We start from the raw sequence: 15009 nt of genomic DNA on the forward strand, positions 1-15009 counted from the left end.
CCTAATTAATAGCCTTTAAGACATCCTATTCGTCTAGGATATAATGCATTCTCATTCTCCAAATCTTATAAATGTCTCATTCAATCTTTCTCCTTTATTTAAATCGGCAATAATATTTTTCGAAGCCATTATTTGTATAATTACAAAGATATGCCAATACAACACCAACAATAAGATATATACACATTTTATTGTCACAATTGTACATTAAAATTAAAAAATTTCACATAATGCATAAAGTTGAAAGTTCACTATATTCCTAATCATCATCTATGACACAAATTTTCAACATTTTAAAATTAATCCAATTGCGACAATGCATATTTTATATGAGAATTATTAAATTTTACTAATCTCATAATTCTCACCAATAGTCTAAACAATTATTGGATCAACATATGGTTCAATATATTCATAATTCAAAAAAAAAAAAATACATAAAATAACATTACTAAGATAAAAATAAAGATAAAATAAAAAATATAAGCAAGAAATTCAAAACATTTCAATGACTAAGACCATTTTTTACTAAAACTAGAATCTGAACCATTATTGATCCATGGTTTATAATTGTTGAAACATGATATTTTAACAATCAATCTTTTTCCACTATACCAATCATGGGGAGAAAAAACCTCTTCAGTTTTTTCAAATATCCTCGAAGTGACTTTATCCAAGATAAAGTCTCTACTACATTGTTTGCGATAGCCAACATGCCTCGCATTTAGCTGTTTTGGAAAAATCAAAAGAGTTGTGGATTTTCTTATGTTCATGACATTGTTTTGCTCTTCTGCGAATTGTAACTCATACAAACAATCCCAAAAGGTTATTTTTTTGTTGTTGTCCCAAATAAGATTAGCAACTATAGAAGCCCAATGATAAGACATCGATATCAAAAGTCTATATATCATTTCATTATGAGTTAATGATATGCCCTTATTTCTCAGTTCTAATATTCTTCTAGTCATGGTCCAAATGTGAGTGAAGAAGTTGTGCTCTAGATTTATTTTATAGTTCATATAGTAGTCTTTAGTAAACATGTTCACCTTATATATGTCAACAAATGGACAATAGTGAATTACACATACATAACTATACAAACAACATATGTTCACATGTTCCATAATGAATAACTCAAAACCATGTAGTGAAAACACCGATAAGTGTTTGATTCATGCAAAAAATAGGTTGTAGAAGCTCTTGTACTGAATATGACCGATGGAATCTGAATCTACACAATAGTGCAAGTCCACACAAGCTGCCACGTGTTGACAAAAAGCTCTCACGCAAATGCATCATGCATTGAAGAAAGGTTCTCATGAATGTTCACAAGTCGGAGAAAGGGCCTTATGCATCGGTGTCAAACTTTTTCCCATGTCGATCAAACTTTTGACCATTGATTGGTCAAACATTGATCATTGACTAATCGAACGTTGACCTTTGATAGTCATTCGAACCATGGGTTGAGACTCGGGGCGGGTTGCTCAGTTGACCAGGTAGGTTGACCCGTTGACTAACAAATTGAGCAATCAGGGTTTTCCCAACCCAATTGCAACCCGCAAAGCTTTATGAACCCTAGAATTTTATCAACGAAATTGGTTGTCTTTCAACCAACTATCGATGACGATATGATAGGGCTTTTGAAGCCCACAACATGATGATTCTAATCAATGCAATTTCCAGTGTCAAAGTTGTTAGAATCCAACAAATTTGTGGCATGAATGTCACGGTTTTTGGGTGAACATAAGCTTTTAAAAATTTGATAATTTGATATGTTTTTGATGCAATTTGTAATCACTAAGCATGCATATCACATATAGAAATCACCCTAACATGGTCCATATGTATTTATACACAATTACATTAAATTCATCAACCAATTGAAAATAGGTCCATATGTATTTATAAAAATTGGTCATTATTTATAGCAATTTAATTTCCCAGAAATATGCTTGCATCAGTAACATCACAATCAACTATATGGCATGGCTTTGATACCACTGAAAGTGGAAATAAATAGTTCTAGGATGATAGAAAATTCATACTTGAATTCATTAGTACGTTCTCTAATGATGTTTGATGATCCACCCGTTCCGATTATTAATCCACAACATAATTTGCTCTTTTCGTTCTTTTTGTATTCTATGATCTTAGTTTTTTGGTTATTTTCAGAGAAAAAGAAGTAGAAAGCGTTTCAGAGTTTCTTTCCTAGAAGTTACACAACTTTTGTTTTTAATATTAAACAACAGTTGAGAATTCAAACTTTGAAATATCAACTGTTATTAACTTTTATAATTGTCAATGTTAAAAAAGTAATTTTTTTTTGTCAGAGTTAATTAAATATTTTAATCTTAATAGATTGAGTCAATCTATTATAAATAGATTAGATCATATATATATATATATACACGCACATAATTGTATTAGAATTTTAATAGCTTTTGAAATGAGCATTGAAACCGATGTAAAATAAAAAAACAAAGTTCAAAATATTAAACAGATACCAAATCCAAAAATGTGACATCTGTGACATGTACACACTAATTTAAGCTAAACTATAATTTTCGCTGCATTAAATATCATAAAGTACGACTTATGTTAGAAAAAAGAAGAAAAAAACTATTCTACACTCTTATTTTAATGGTGAATGGATTGATTTGACGTTGAAAGCAGAATGGGAGATATGGGGGTTCGGTTGAATAAGCAAGAGCAAATTTATCAATAAAATAAGAAAAGGGTTATAGGATACAAGATTTCTCAAAGTGGGCCATGTATGAACAAAAGGCTACTTGAATGGAGTTGTTCCCCAGTCTTTTGTTCTATAGTAATATATTACCCTGTCCAACATTTGAGGGCAAAACAGTAATTTAACCTACAATTTATAGTTGTATTATTAATTATTGATATTATTTTTTTCATGTATTTCTTTTATGGTCTGTAATAATATGTCGTTTGCTTTTTCAGCATATCATCTGCTGGCTGCTGCAAAACGACGCGGCTGCCACAACCTGTCTTTCCACCACTCACGTGTAACAAAAAAAAATTGTACTCGCTAATTTTAACCAAGAGTAGAATATTTAATTAAAAAGTTTAATGGAATTAAATTATTTTCAATTTACTAAAAAAATAATAAAAATCAAAATATTTTAGAGTTTTATATAATAAAAAAATTAAGAATTTTTAATTTTTAAAATAAATACCAGAAAAAATTCGGTTATATTGGTGTGTCAACTAACTATTACTCTAATTAGAATTGTTGTGTTTTGATTTATCTAATTACTTAAAATGCATTTGTTAATTCCTTTTTTGTGATGAAGATATGAATAATGATTATTAATATAAAAATTAAATAATAATATATTATTATTATTTTTATATATAAAAATCATATATTTTTGCACATAATATTATAAATACAAATAAGAAATATCGTGAGCATATTTATTTATTTATGGTTTGACAATATCGATAATGCCATTCAACTCACAAATGACATGTTTTTGTTTTTCTTTAATTCCATTTATGGCCTGTACTGTACTTCTCATTCTCACAATCACACATTCCAACAGTCACCGACACTTATTTTTATTTTCAGAGCCACTTTTTTCTATTAAAATTAATTTTTATTAAAATTAAAGAAAAAATTATTATTTTAATAATATTATTAAAAAATATATAATTTATTATATTATTATTTTTAGATTTTAAAAATTAATAATTTTATTTTTACGTAAAAATTTTTAATTTTAAAAAAATATATTTTTTCTTTTAAACTTAATTTTTTTTAATTTTTCAGATAATTATCTTCATCTCTATCTATTGTTAAATCTATTATAAATTGTTACCGTAGAAGTCTTGATCGATATCTTTATCGAATCTTGTTTGAATGTTAACATATCCGAACAAAATTTTTTGTTTGAATATGTCATCATTCAGACAAAAATTTTGTCTATATACATTGACGTCCAGGAATGAATACTGTCACTTATAGGATTTGAGAAGGTTTCACCACTCCCACGATCAAACATTTTTGCACATAATATTTTGTAAATACAAATAAGAAATATCTAGACGACTTTCATTTATGTTTTGCTAGAAACTCCAGTGCAAACAATATCAATAAAGTCATTAGACTCATTAATGACATGTTTTTGTTTTACTTTTATTTATTAATTAATAATTTATCACAACATAAATAAATAATAATAAAAAAATTAATATAGTTTGATGTGATGGAAATGGCCAAAGCACTTGTTCCCACCCAAAGTATCATTTTAATATCAAATTTTTATTCTTTAATTACAAAAATGTCAAACATCTACTCATAAATAATTAAGTTTGTTTATTTCAAGGATAAAATTGTTATTTCATCTATAATATTAAAAATAAATTAAAATTTTCTCAAACCCTAAAAACTAAAAATTTGTCCTTTTAAATCAAATTTTAAAAAATAATATTTCTCTCCTAAGGATTGGTTTTCAAACTCTAACACTATCTCCGACACTATTGCCAATAGTCTTTCCCTTTTGAAACTTTCTCTTCCTCCGATAATCTCTCTCCACTTAGGTAAATATCTAATCGGCGTCGAATAAAACTTGAGAGACGGAGAGCTTCATTGGGAAGAAGAGTTTCATTGGGAAGACGAAACTCTTTGTCTTTCTAGACATCTTCTTTTGTCTTTTCAAATGAAGAGTTTCATTTTTCTGATGAAACTTTTTATCTTTTAAGTTTCATTCGATGTCGATCAGATGTCTAACTGAGTAGAGAGAGATTGCCTGAGAGAGAAGAAGCTTCGGGAGGGAGAGATCACTGGAGATAACGCTAGAGTTTGAAAACTAAACTTTGGGGAGAAAATGTTATTTTTTGAAACTTATCTATGAGAGAAATAATTAGTTTTTAAAATTTAAAAAGGGAAAAAATAAAATTTTAAAGAGTTAAGATTTTATTAATTTTAATTAATTATAGGTAGATAAAAAGAATTTTTAAAATTAAGGAATAAAAATTTGTAAAAGTAGAAGATATTTCGGATGGAAAATAGCTTTGGGTGATGGAAATCATGGAGCTTTGATTAAAGATATCTAAGAGAGTGGAAGGGGTTGACATACACCACTCAAGCGGCTTTGGTCTCTACTTATCATTCCAACTGTCACCGACACTTATTTTATTTTCAATAAAATATTTTTAATAAAATCACATGTAACTTTTGATTGATGCGTTATCAGCAGCAATGAGATCATTTATACGTATTTCAGAGGTGTCGGCACTTTAGATTATGTTTTTTTTTTTAATAGTAAAACCGTGTGTTTGTTTGAGAAATTATATTTACTGATGTTATTATATATTAAAAATTTTTATCTTTTTATTTTTTATGTCACTGAATATTATATTTTTTAGACGGTAAATATAGAGAAAAAAAATATGGGTATAATTCGGCCAATATTAAATAATATATTTATAATAATATATTAATTAAATTTATATATATAATAATATAAACTTAATATAATATATTATCAATAATATATTTTAAAAAATATAAGAATATTAATTCTAAGTTTAATCCTTTTATAGTGTACTTTTTTATAATCAATTAACTTAATTAAAGAGAACTGTGTCACCATCTTTAATCTTTCAACAGTAATCTAAATAAACCGTAACTCTAATTTAAAATATTTGACATTATTATATGTATATATTATTTATGTATGTAAAACAAATTTTGATTGGATTTGGATAATTAGGATATAATCGGAAAACAGGGATTTAATACTTTAATTTTTAGTTAGTATTCTAATCTATCAAATTGTCTTAATAGACTTATTAGGCAATCACTAATTTAAGGATGACAATAAAGATAGATGAAGAGGGGATCTCAATCTTTAGTCTCATTCTTGTTCTCGCAGAGAATATTAATTTATGTTTTTGACTTGTCTCTATTACGAAAATGACAAGTATTCTCCCTTCTCACTTTATGAGGAAAAACTTTCTCTTTATTCTTCTCCCATTCTTGTCTCCATCTTTGCAGAGAAATTTATTAGAGTGAATTACATTTTTCCATCCAATGTTTAGCCTTAAAATACTTTTTCATCTTTAATTGATATAAATAACATTTTTTCATAAAAAAATAAAACATAAATAATAATTTTTTATTCAAAATAAAACTATGTTATTGAAATATTAGTATTAAGGTGTGAAATTATTATTTTATACTTACTATTTTTTTTCAAAATTTATTTTATAACCCTAAATTAACAAAAATTAAAAATAACATTTTAAATATCCAAATCATATAAAAAGTCACTTATTTTCTTTTTAGTTCATTCTCATCCCGTTTTCCCCTCGTCATACAAATAGGGGTGTTTTTGTCATATAATCACATGTTAGGGAATAATTTAATTTTTGAAAATATCAAGGGTCAAATTGTTATGTTAGGGAATAAATTATTTGAAATTCAAAAATAAGTTGGGGAGTCTTTTGGAAAATTTAAAATGTCAGTTTGTTCCCTAATAGTTTCATAAATGACAATTACACCCTTAAAAAATTGAATGAAATGCAACAAAATTTTTTAAGGGTCAAATTGTTATGTTTAGAACATTTGGATCTAATCAAAAGTTATTGCTTTTAATTTTTAAAATTAATAAATAGCATGTTACAATTTTTTCTTTACACTATTAGTGTTTTTAAACTAAGTTTGAGTTTGAGTGGAAAAATATTATTTATATAAACTAAGAGTGAAAGAGTGTTTTTGGACCAAACCTTGCGTGGAAAATTTTAATTACTCAATTTATTATTATGTTTGATTATATTTGATAAAATTGGTGTATATAAATTATTATAGAGATTAATCGGTAAAGAAAATAGTAACAAAATAGTAATATTTATTAATTGAAAATTGACAGTATTTTTATCCTAAAATTTTAATAAGTAAAGATAAAATAATAATAAAATTAATATCATCTTGATAATTATTTAATACTTATGGTAAATATGATAATTAGAGTATCTCGTATATTATTGTTATTTCACATTTGATAATGAAAAATTATAGAATCTTTTATTAGTTTACAAACTAAACAAAATAATAAAAATAATAAAAAATATATTATCAAAATAATAAAAGATTATTCCAACCTTAACGTGCCAATTATGCATGGCCAAACAAAGGTGGAGGGAAGCTATGCATGTCTCCTACAAATTTCAGATGGTTGAATGTCTAAAACATAAAGGGCAAGCTATAGTTATTCAGTCCTCACGACTAGGATAGTTCTAATAAAAGATTATTCCAACCTAACGTGCCCATTATGCATTGCCAAACAAAGATGGAGAGAAGCTATGCATGTCTCTTACAAATTTCATATGGTTGAATGTCTAAAACATAGAAGGTAAGCTATAGTTATTCAGTTCTCACGACTAGGATAGTTTTAAATTAAACGTTCTGCTTATTAAGAGAACTTCAACGAAGCCTGGAGTAGTAGCAATACTGTTAATTAGCATGGATACCAAGTTAAAGAATATACTATGGACACTGTAGAAGGTTAAGTGTCTCACTCCTAACCATTGGAAATAATGTATATTCAGATGGTTTAAATTCAGATTTTCTCAATGAAATGAATAAACAGCATCATTCAAGTGATCTTATCCCAATATCCAATGGATACAAGCTACTCTGTTTACCGAGTTCAACCATGACTAACAACTGGAGAACTTAATAGTTAGAACAAACCCGGTCAACAATTCCATAGAAGAAACATTGTTCATAATGGGAAAAGTCTAAGTTGCTTTTATTGGAATAATATGGACATACTCTAATTAAATTTTTTTATCATTTAATATAAAATCGGGTAAATATATAACCCAAAATTTTTTTTATGGGGTTAATATGATTATTTGAAAATGACTTGATATATTTTATATTATAATTATTAATTCGCGTTATAAATATGGGTTAATAAAATTTATTGGACTTTTGAATGAGTCTAATTAATCTTTTTATTGTAAATAATAAAAATAAAAGGGCTAGGTCCCCTTTCTAGTGTGCGATTTTTTTTAGCACCATTTCTGCTTATCGCTTTTGAAACTTAGAAAGAAAGATTTGCTCCAGAGATCGATAATTGATTGTTTCTTCATCAATTTTTGCATCAAAGTAGTGCAAACAGATTTGTCTAGATCCTTATTTTATAAATTATAGTATTTTATAGCTTATTATGTGTTTAATTAAATTACATCAGAATCAATAGGATTTGTGATTCTGTAATTGCATTGTGAAATTACGTTTTAACTAACATTTGGTATCAGACTGACACATTTAGGCTAAAAAATATGTGATTTTCTATTGAAAATTGGATAACTTTTTAATTAATTCTCAAATTAGGGTTTATGGATTTTTATTAAATTTTGCAAATTTAGCATGAAAATCATGTGTTTGCATCTATTGAACATCATATATGTTTTTAAATATATTATTAAATCTTGAATTGATTGAAAGTTGACCAAAATTAGGGCTAGAATTGCCACGTAACCGTCATGGGTTCTACCTTAATTCTAGCTAATTTGCTCGTCATCATCGACTGGGAGTGCACTAGGGGAAGTCGTCGGCAAGTGGTCTCCATTTTCCGCAAGGTTTCTCATGCGATTATTGGCCAAAATTGATGAATTTTCTAGGGTTCATCATTGAACCAAGGGTTGTAATTGAGTTAGGAAAACTTAATCACCCAACTCATTTTGTAAACAGATTAACCAAACATGACAGTCAATGGATCAATCCATGTTTCATCAAGCGAGCTGACCCATAATAGAATTGACCCAAGATTCAAGTCAAATCCGAATATGATACGCGTGTGTGTAAGGGCACACGTCGACGCATGAAAGTGTGTGCCAACACGTGCATATGGTTTTTTGACATGTGTAAACACATGCTAGTGTCTGTTGAAGCGTGAGCACAGTTGCATGTTACAACTCGTGGCAATTGTTTTTCAGCATGTGTTGGTGCATAAGGGTGTTTATTTGTTTTCTGGAAGTGCATATGTTTGTTTTATTGTGTTTTATTTCATTTATAACACATATATGACTCCATTTTGCTATAAATTGTTGCTTTTGAGCATTAAAATTCCATTAATGGTTGTTTTTTCACTGAGTTTGATGTAACTTTACTTTAAAAGATTGTTAAAGATAATAAAGATTGAAATCTTATGAAATCTTTGTTAGGACATTTTTGTTTAATATCATAGGAATAAATTAGTGATTAATGATATATTTTTTAGTTTTAATACAAGTAATTTCCTCCACACAAAGGGTTATTGTGTGTATTAAGACTAATTGAAGCATAAAGTTGATCATATGAAATACATGGTCATGAATAATTCAAATATGCCCAAAGATGGTTGTATTTATTCAATCGACATGTGTTTTCTTTTAAAGGAACAATGAACATTGATCTAGAAAGTTTATCTACCCAAAGGGGATATTTCTTTCGAAAATCATTTGTTTGAAAGATCCTTATATGATTTTACAATCTTGTGCTTTGAAATTCTAATAACATGTCATTTTCTTTACCCAAAGGAAAGTTGATGGTGATGGAATAGTGATCTTAATTTAGGGTAACTTATAAGGTTTTGAGGCTATTGTATTTGATTAATTGTCTATATTACTAATCAGTTGCATTGTTTACTTGTGAATTCAGTTACTATTATAGTGAACAACAGTAATGCTACTTTTGAGCTCCTGATTGGTAGTAATTTTAAGAGATGGAACTTTGATATTGAATTTGCACTATGTATTATAGATATTGATAAGAACTTATGAGTTGATGAACGCCCTAAACCCATTGATCAAAGTTTAACAACTAAGAAAAAATATTATGCCAAATAGAAAAGAATTAACAGACTCAATATTATTGTTATGAAAAGGACTATTGTTGAGTATCTTTTAAATAACCTGTTATAGTCCACAAATGCCAAAGATTTTCTTAATATTATTGAGCAGAGATATCAGGTTTCTAATTATGTTAAGGTTGCCTACTTGATGAGTAAGTTATCAACTGTAAGATATAACAATTTTAAAATAGTTTGAGAATTTATTTTGAAGATTGTGGGGATATAATCAAAACTGAAGAATTATTAAATTCCCATTAATGACAATTTTATTGTTTATCATACTCTCATACTCTTAATTCTTTGTCTACATAGATCAATTAGATTAAAAAATTTTACAATACTCATAGTGAGAATTGGATAGTTAATGACTTGATTACTAGATGTGTGGTTGAAGAAGAGAAGTTGAAGCTAAAAAAGTTGGAATCTATAAATTTGATTGGTTCATCTAAGGGTCAAGCTAAGGGAAAATGATAGAATAAGAAATGCAAGTTTCATGCTCTTAAGAATACATACAATTTTAAAAGAAAGGATTCATATTAGTCTCAAATGAAAACATGGATGAAGGACAAGTGCTTTCTATGCAGTAAGAAGGGTCATATGAAAGGAATCTGGTTTGATAGTGGTGTTACTGTTCATGTGACTTCTTTTTTATGGGGTGTAATCAACAAATGCAATCCAATTGATAAAGAGACCAAACTCAAAGTAAGAAATGATGATAATATTGAAGTCGTTTATGTTGGCATTGTCAAATTATTATTAGAGAATAGTTTTGAACTTTGTTTAAAGAGTTGTTTTTATGTCCTCTCTTTTAGGAGGAATTTAATTTATGTTTCATTATTGGATAAATCTGGTTATAGACTTATGTTTGGGAATGAAAAAGTTAATTTATGGTTTAATTCAATGGTGGACTTAGGTGGGGTTAAGGAGGGTCACTTGACCCTCCTTGACTTCCCAAAAAAATCCACAAATTTAGAAAAATTTCAATTTGACCCTCCTTAAAATTTTTTTAAAATCCAAAATTTATGTGGTTTAATAAATTTATCAATAGATGAATGATAACTCATTTGTTTATAAGGGTGGATATAAATTATACCGAATTTCAATACCTTTTGAGTCGAGTTTAATTCGAATAAAAAATAGTCTAACTTCAATTTGGTTTGAGTTCGTCAAGCTAAAATTTAAGGTGGCTTGAGCTTAGCTTGAAAAAAATGATTTGATTCGATTCAACTTAAATTTATGATTTGAATCGATGGCTTGAATTATTGATTGAATTCATAGTTTGAGTTTGTAGCTTATTTACAAAACAACATTGTTTTACACATTATTTGGGTAAAACAATGTCATTTTGTTAATGAACCATGAACTTGAATTATGAATCCGACTCATGAATTCAAATTGTCGATTCGAATCATGAATTCATATCGAGCTTAAGCCACAAATCCAAACTATATATTTAAAGTATGAATTCGAGTCAAACTGAGTTGAATACCAAAACTCAAGTTTGGCTCGATTTAAAAAAAAAAAAAATTGAATCTTCCTATTTGACTTTGGTTTGAATTCAACCTAAATGAATTTGAGTTGAGCCAAACCAAACCGATTTTTGAAACCAAACTAACTCGATTTGGATTCAACCCTAGTTGCTTATATAGAGAATAATACATTTAATAGTATTTGATAATGAAACCATTTTACAATATTTTTAAGAAATGAAATTACGCCAATAACAATTACAAAAATATTAGTTAATGAATATTTTATTAATACAAATAATTTTTTTATTTTAATATAAAATTTACTTTGTTATTCTAATAGTGACCCCCCTAAAATTTTACTTCTAGGTCTACCACGGGTTTAATTCATAGTCTATTAGAGGTTATTTTGTTTTTGATAATTTGTATAGACTTTGTTTGGCTCTTATAGTTTTGATTGGTCTTTGAATATTGAAAATATTGGTGTTAAAAGACTTTTGATTATAAAGAAGTCATCTTTATTATGACACAGAAAAAGAAGACATATCTCTAAAGAAAGGGTTGATAGATTGATTAAAACTGAAATTCTATTGCCTCTAGATTTTTAAGACCTTGGGATCTATGTTGATGATATAAAGGGTAAATTGACAAAAACTAAGAAATATGGGTCAACCGAGTCAAAAGCTTCTAAAGATTATTCATATAGATATCAATAAGCCATATTTGTCCACCTTATATGGTAACAAGTATTTCATCACCTTTATTAATGATTATTCCATTTATGGGCATGTTTATCTAATTAAAGATAAATCTGGTACCCTTGAGAAGTTCAAGATTTTCAAGATAGAATCAGAGAAACAGACTAAAAAAATCACTCAGGTTGTGAGGTCTAATTAAGGTGGAGAGTATTATGATAGATATGATAGTTCAAAGTAATAGATGGATCATTTTGCCAAGCATTTGCTAAATTATAGGATTATTCTTTAGTACACTATGTCTGAGATATCTAAACAAAGTGGTGTAGCTAAGAGGTGTAATCACAGCTTTAGTGATATGATGCGTAAATTTAATTTGCTAAAATATTTATAGGGTTAAGCTATAAAAACTATATTATACATTCTAAATATGGTTCTTCAAAATCAATGCCTAAGGCTCCTTTTAAGCTTAGATAGAAAGAAAACCTAGTTTGAAACATGTTTAAGTTTGGGGTTGTCCAACTAAATAAGGGTTTGTAATCCTAATGGGAAGAAATTGGATCCTACAATTGTTTAGGGATACTTCATTGGTTATCTTGAATATTCTAAAAGATATAGATTTTATGACTCTTCTCATCACACCATAGTGTTTGAGTCAATGACAACTAAGTTTCTTGAGCTAGATTCAACAGAGGGTAGTAGCTCTCAACCTTTAAAGGAATTTGAAGAAAGTTCATCTGGATGAAAATCATTGATTGATGTATACAATTGTATTTTATCTACTCCTATTGAGGAGCCTATGCAACAAGTTTTAGAGAATCCTATAAAACCCGAGTTTATTCCAAATGAAGCCACTATTGATGATTCTATTTCATACCCCTCATTAGTTTAGTTGCCAGTGTCTGATACTGTACCTAATGAGGCTATAGTTGAAATTTCAGTTAGATTGTAGATCCTGTGAATTTTAAAGAAGTCATTTCTTGTCTATAGTTAGATAAATGGTTTATGGCTATGAAGGAAGAAATGTAGGTTATGAGTGACAATGATGTATAGGAGCTTGTAGAGTTACCTAATGGGTTTAGACCTATTGGTTGTAAATAGGTTATTAAGACAAAAAAAAAACTCTAAGGGCAGAATTGACAAATTTAAAGGCAGATTAGTTGCTAAGGGATTTACCTAAAGAGAAGGTATAAATTTAATGACATTTTTTCCCTTGCGTCCACTACGGATTCATTTATAATTATTATGGTTTTGGTGATTTATTTTGATTTGAAGCTTCACCAAATGGATGTGAAAAAAGCTTTTTTGAATGAAAATCTTTATGAAGAAGTCTATATGAGACAAACAAAAGGTTTTAAAGCTGAAAGAAAAGGGCATATGCTATGCAAGCTAAAAAAGTCCATATGTGGTTTGAAATAGACTTCTTGGCAATGATATTTAAAATTTGATGAAGTAATAACTTCATATAGATTTGTTAAAAACAAATTTTATCAGTGTGTATATATCAAAATTAGTGAGAGGAAATTTATCTTTATAGTGCTTTATGTTAAGATATTTTGTTGGCCAACAATAATGGTAATTTGCTTTGAGTCGAAACAATTTTTATCTAAGGCTTTTGATATGAAAAACCTCGAAGAAGAATCTTTTATCCTCAATATTGAGATTCAACGTGATGGAGATTGCAAATTATTAGGATTATCATAAAAGGTTACATTGAACAGGTGCTTAAAAAGTTTAATATGTACAATTGTAAGGATGGTGAGGTCCCTATAGTGAAAAGAGACAAGCTTAGTATTAAGCAATGTCCTCAGAATGATGTAGAAAGGGCATTCATGTCTCATGTTCCTTATGTTAAAACAATTGAGAGCTTGATATATACTCAAGTTTGTACTAGGTCAGATATAAATGTGTTTGGTACTTATTTTTCTAATCCAAGTACTAATCGTTGGATTGCAGCTAAGAAAGTCATAAGATATTTATAGAGGACAAAAGACTTTAAACTGGTATAAAGAAAGGTTGAGAAGCTTGAAATGGTGACGTATTATGATTCAAATTTTGGTGGTTGCATGGATGATTACTAGTCTGCTTCAAGATTCATTTTCATGCCGGCTAGTGGGGCCATATAATGGAAGAGTGCAGAACAAACTTTGATAGTATCTTCAACCATGTATGTAAAGTTTGTTGCTTGCTATGGTGTAGACATGTGTGTAATGTGGTTGAAGAATTTTATTGTTGAGCTTTAGGTAGTTAATTCAATCTCAAGGCTTTTGATGATTTATTGTGATAATAATGCAACTATGTTCTTTTTTAAAAATAATAAAATTAGTAGTAAATCAAAACATATGGAAATAAAATATTTGACAATCAAGGCCTTAGTAAAGAAAGGTGACATTGTTATAGAATACATTAGTATAGATTTTACGTTGGCTTATCCCCTAATCCATTGTTTTTAAGTAACATATAGAAAATATAGGTGTCTTGAAGTCTTTTGATATCGTAGGATAGTGAGGAGTCATTAATATATTTTTTGCTACCTTAATAAAGTTTTATTGTGATTGAGCATTCATACATATTTATTGTATGATGTTTATTGATTGAAATAAATATATTAAATATATACACATATATTTGAATATACCGTTTTATACAATAAGTATTTCAAATATAAGGTTTTTTTAAGTAAGACAGTTGTATAGTTGATGATATTATAGTATAAATACAACATGTGTTTCAAGAATAAAGTTTCTCTTGATTATAACAATTATATGAGTATTTTTTTTTTTTTTGTATATTTTGAGATCATTGGTGAAATATATAGAGTTCACTAGAAGTTATTGACTTGATTTGAATTTGTGAGATTTCTTTTATTTCTTTTTAAATATAAAAAGTTAAAAATAATTCATAAAGAGAATAGACAAGTAATAATATATATTTATTATTATCACATTTGAATATTATTTCTGTCACACTTCC

This window comes from Mangifera indica, chromosome 7 (genome assembly GCF_011075055.1).
Source record: "Mangifera indica cultivar Alphonso chromosome 7, CATAS_Mindica_2.1, whole genome shotgun sequence".
NCBI classification, from domain to species: domain Eukaryota; kingdom Viridiplantae; phylum Streptophyta; class Magnoliopsida; order Sapindales; family Anacardiaceae; genus Mangifera; species Mangifera indica.